Raw genomic sequence first — 5,336 nt, forward strand, 5'->3', positions numbered from 1 at the left:
TCTAACCCAAAAACCTTTATTATGAATAATATTGGTCGCGAAAGCCTACGTGTTAAACTGAGAGGCAACTTAGTTTGTAAACACCCGGGTACTGTATGTCTGGAATCGCATCTTTTACAGAAGGAACCAGATCACGGATTTTATGTACTGTGTTGAATCGGACCTGGATCTTGTTTTTATTCAGGATTTTGGAGATCTTTTTTGTGACCCCCGCAAGGTAAGGTAAGGTGATGGTTTTGAATGGCTCCTCAAGCGGATCCTTCTTCATGACTGGAGTGATGACTTTGCGGATTGTGTAGTCGGAGTAACCATAACCCTTGAGAGCTTGGTGTACGTGCTTGAGTTCACTGGCAATGTGTTCCTGGTCGGAAATGCATTGGGCTCTATGGTATAGAGTCTTGATGAGGGAGTTCTTCTAGGATGGATGGTGGTGGGAATCCGGTTTTAAGGTAGCATCCGCATGGGTAGGTTTCCTGTAGACAGAGTGGCTCATTGAACCATCAGGTCTCCTTTTAATTAGGACATCCAAAAAGGGTAGCTTGCCTTCTTTTTCGACTTCCATGGTAAATCTGATGGCTGGGTGTATGGACTTAATGTGGTCGAGGAATTGGCCTAGAGCAGGCAGGCCATGTGGGCAGATGACAAAAGTGTCATCCACGTACCTCTTCCATAAGGTCGGGCGTAGAGTGGCAGTCTGGATGGCGTCAGTTTCAATTTTTTCCATGAACACGTTGGCTACAACCGGAGATAGGGGGGAGCCCATTGGGGTGCTCTCAGTTTGTTTGTAGAAAGTTCCATTCCAGGTGAAGTATGTGTTGGTTAAGCAGTGTCTCACCAGGGGTGGTACATCAGTATACAGTCCTTGATGAACCAAGTCTTCAATGATTGTGATGGTGTCAAGTACAGGAACTTTGGTGAATAAGGAAGCCACATCAAAACTGGCAAGCAGGTCGTCTGGGGATAGGGAAATACCCTTGATTGTCGATACCAGGTGAGTAGAGTTTAATACTGCAGAGGTGTTTTTTCCAGTAAAAGGTCGCAGGATATCAGACAGAAAACGAGCCAGTTTGTAGGTGGGGGAGTTGATAGGGGAGACGATGGGACGAAGGGTGTATCTTCTTTATGTATATTTGGAAGGCCATATAATCTTGGTGGTCTGGCCACAGAAGGTGGATTTACCACTGGTGATGATGCAGATAATGATGATGAATGCATGGGTAGTCCACTCACATTCGTGCATAATCAGGTGCACGCCCACTCCCCTAGTCACCCCTCCACTAATCTCACTCCCCGAGTCACCCCTCGACTCACCTCACCCCCATTCCCCGAGTCACTCTCACCTCGACTTCTCCACTCTATCGCCAGTCGCCCTGAGGAGGCCCAACTCCGGAGCCTCTCCTAGTGCCACGTTCACTCTCAGCATGAACATCGTGCGGTGCCACCCCCTCCTCTGCTGCATCCCTCCAACTCTTCCTCCGCCGTTGTGAGAATCAGCTCCACGAAGGGCCCCACGCTGTCCCCATCCCTCAATGGACTCGTGTCCTTTGTTGATGAAGACCATTTCATTAAATAATGAGAATTAATTATGCACCCACACAGGTCACCAAAGTAGCCTCAATAGACGTGTTAGGGCAAGTTGTGGATCCTTGTGCTGTGGAACACACGAGGGGGTGGTATGTATTTTGTATACTGAACTTCTTTGGCACGGAACGTAGCCAACCGTGCTAATCGGAGGTGCAGGGGAAGGACATCAAACTCAGCACAAAAAGTAGTTCTAAAGAAATTAGTTTTCAATCAAGATGTAAAAGTGCACAGCTCCAGTGGCTTCCTGATATCAGAAGGAAGAGCGTTCGAGACGGCCGCAGAAGCTCTTCTGAAAGCGCGATGCAGCGACCGTCTTTGTTTGATGGTTCACCAAAATCCGCTGTGGGGATGTGATGTGGCCAACACCATGCACGCGGCCACCTTTGTCTCTCCCAATTGCTGATGTTTATTATAGACACTGCACCAGGTACTCTTTAGAGGGTGAGTCGACCGAGGGAAGGTCCAGGACTGGGTCACACAGACACACACACACAGAAATGATGCCCTATGTCAAATCCAGAGGCTTCTAAGAAAATGGAGGTGTAAGACGGACACAGCTATTACATGGATGAAGGTGTAATACAGATATTTGTGTTAAGGTGGTGCTGCTCACCTGAAAACAATAACAAAAATCCCACCACTCATTCATCTGTTTAATCTTTGATTGGAAAACGCTGGGCGAGACCTGCGACATTCGAGTGAGCTCACCTACTCGCTCACAAACACACAACACTCAACCCAGTCAATCAACATGTTACCCTAAATATGACCTGCCTTGTCCTGGGGAAGACCTGCAACATGCTACTGAGCTCACCTCTTCACTCACCTAGTCACCCACTATTGCTATGTCATCCACACACCCACACACTCGCTTATCTTAACAGACCTCAATAATTGACATTTAGCTCCTGAAGATATTGCTACATGCAATAAAACGCGAATGTGTGAGTGATTGAGTGATTGATTGAATGTGTAAGTGAGCATCTGGTTGCGTGAATGAGTGAGCATGTGAGTGTGTGTGTGAGTGTGTAAGGTGAACGGAAGTGTATCGGCGAATGTGCTGTGCTACAAATATGGTGATCTGAGTTCAAATCTCGCTCACCAGTCTATGGGTCTCTGTGTAAGTCTTTACCTCTCTGTAAGTCTATGGGTCTCTGTGTAAGTCTATACCTCTCTGTAAGTCTATGCGTCTCTGTGAGTCTACGGGTCTGGTAAGTTTACTGGTCTCTGTGTGAGTCCATGGGTCTCAATGTGAGTTCATGGGTATCTGTTATCATCATCTGTGTTTGAATGAGTCGATGGCTCTGTGTGATTGACTCCAAGTCTCTCTGTTCGAGTGAGTTTATGGCTTTCTGTGCGAGTCTATGTCTACGTGACTTTACCGAAATAACCAAAGAGTAATTCCTGCAGTCACGAAAGTGCCAAATCAAGTTTGAGTCTATGTCTCTCTGTGTAAGTGAGTACAACATATCCTTGCTTAACGCGGGGGTTGCGTTGTCGAAAATTGCTGCTTAAAGCTATTTTACGTCAAGCAGAACACTTTTCTACAAGGAAAAACGGTAAAGGGGGAGGCTCCGTTTTAGCACAATATAACTTTCATTATTATTTTTTATTGAGAGTACAGTACACTGTTTTCTATGTTTATTTTAAATGGGTTGTGTATATGTAGAAGATCTATATTATAATCTTTATTTATACTGGAGGAATCTAAAAAGCCCTTTTTCACAGATTTCCAGTTGGGGTGGTACAGAAAGTTACAAGAACAAACGATGCAAAAACACAATCGAAGTGAAAAGTATAGAAAAGGTAAGCAAATCACAAAAAAATAAAAATAAACTATTTTTATCTTACCTAGTAAAGCCCTCTAAGCTATTAGCTTCTATTTCAGAAGCGAACTGGCGACAAATGATAGATGAATGAAGTAGCTTATGACGTGGAAATTTATAGCAGCCAAATAATAATAAAAAATTGTGTTACATTTATCAAAATACATACAAAGGACATGAAAGGGAGATATGATGAGTGAAAACTATAAGGGAGTGAGTGAGATGACACTACACACAGATGCTGGAACAAAGGCTGAGGAAGAGGATGACACGCCACGTAACACAGTGCGCACCGGTACAGCAACAGCTCCCAGCAATACAGAACAACGCTGCCAACACCCACACCACTCATAAGAGCAGTCTGTCATGTGCTAATCGAGTTATAGTGGGTGTGGTGTGCGCTAAGCGAAACACATTACATAAAAGACGAGGATGTACTGCATATAGTCCTCTACGTCAGTGAGTCTATGTCTCTCTGTGTGAGTCTGTGCGAGTGACTCTATGGTTCTCTGTGTGGGTTAATCAATGGTTCTCTGTTTAAGTGAGTCTATGTGTCTCCATGTGAGTGAGCCTATGGCTCTGTGTCAGTGAGACTTTGGCTCTCTGTGTGAATGTACTCTGTGAGTGAGTCTATGGCTCTCTGTGGGAGTAAGTGGGTCTCTAAGGCCACCACCATCTTGCCCCCTGCCCAGTGCGTCCACCTGCAGAAGTCTATTGTCCACCGCTCCAGACCGCACAGATATCCGACGTCCACCTCCAGCACAGACACCAGGAGATTCTTAAACCTGGTGGTGGAAGTAAGGACACGAGAGGAGTAATAGTCAACCACCATTACCACCATCAATACCACCATTACAACCACCAAAATCACCACTATTGTTAACACCACCATCAATATCACCACCACCACAACGATCACAATCAAAATTACAATCACAATACTCTTTGGTTCTTTCGGTAAAGTCACGTAGGTAGAAAAGATAATAGATCACGACGTTTCGATCGCAACACAAGCAACCATCATCAGGTGAAAAAATATAGCGAGAAAGCTGCTGAAACACGAAGTTATATTGGCTTGAGATAAGCTCAGCCCAAGGGTAAGTGGGCGGGGCTAGAGGTAGAATTTGCATGTAAATACAACACCACATCGTGGAAAAGGAAAGAGAGACACAGACACCGAGAGACATCCACACACAGAGAGAGGCACACACAGAGACACACGAGAGACGCATATAGAGAAAAACACACCGGCAGAGAGAGACAACCACACAGGTAGATGCAGAGAAAGATAGACACAGAGAGAATTACATAATTGCCCATGAATTACTATGGTGTGACAATGCCAATTACCAATGTCAAAGGGAACATCAATGAATGGTAAATGTGGGGTAATATCCCCAGAAGAGCATGTAGACTACATTAAAAAATAAAATAATCAGGCAATATAATATCACATATGGGTTCAGTTTAAAGTTTACTTATGACAAATAATATTGAAATAATTGTGCTCCATAGATATTCTTAATGGTCAAGTTACATAAACATCACGGAATCACTTAAGCTGACCATTTAAAAAGACATTAATTCCAAGATGTTGAGCAAAGGAAATTGTTTGGAAGTTCATCTCACACCAAATACATGTTACTATTAATCTAAATCTGCATAGTTCTTGATCAGCAAAGTCGCAAACATGTTTTAACACAAGCAAGGAGTTCGGTGTAAAGCTGTTAAGCAAATTAACCACCGCACACGGTTGTAAAGCTCTCTGCCTCAAAGACAGCACTCTACCAAGTGTCACGACGCAGCTGCACACGCCACATGACAATAGGCGGAGTGAATGAATCTAAGTAGACACTGACCCTGTCAAAGGGGATCCCATGTCTAGAGTATTTGTGGCTGGTGCTACACATTTCTAACGTGATTAGC

At 44.3% G+C, this 5,336-nt stretch overlaps 1 long non-coding RNA gene across 1 annotated transcript; it reads right to left on the bottom strand.

Annotated features, from left to right (window-relative positions):
* On the bottom strand, positions 1–4,307 carry LOC142922705 (uncharacterized). The gene is made up of 2 exons (XR_012940248.1): positions 4,112–4,307; positions 1–2,052 (listed from the first exon to the last, which is right to left on the bottom strand). It is a non-coding gene; the product is annotated as an uncharacterized LOC142922705 (long non-coding RNA).
* Positions 4,308–5,336: the final 1,029 nt, after the last annotated feature.

Source organism: Petromyzon marinus, unplaced genomic scaffold, assembly GCF_048934315.1.
Source record: "Petromyzon marinus isolate PM22_M1 ecotype Great Lakes invasive population unplaced genomic scaffold, UKy_Petmar_22M1.pri1.0 PM_Scaffold_141, whole genome shotgun sequence".
Lineage (NCBI taxonomy): Eukaryota > Metazoa > Chordata > Hyperoartia > Petromyzontiformes > Petromyzontidae > Petromyzon > Petromyzon marinus.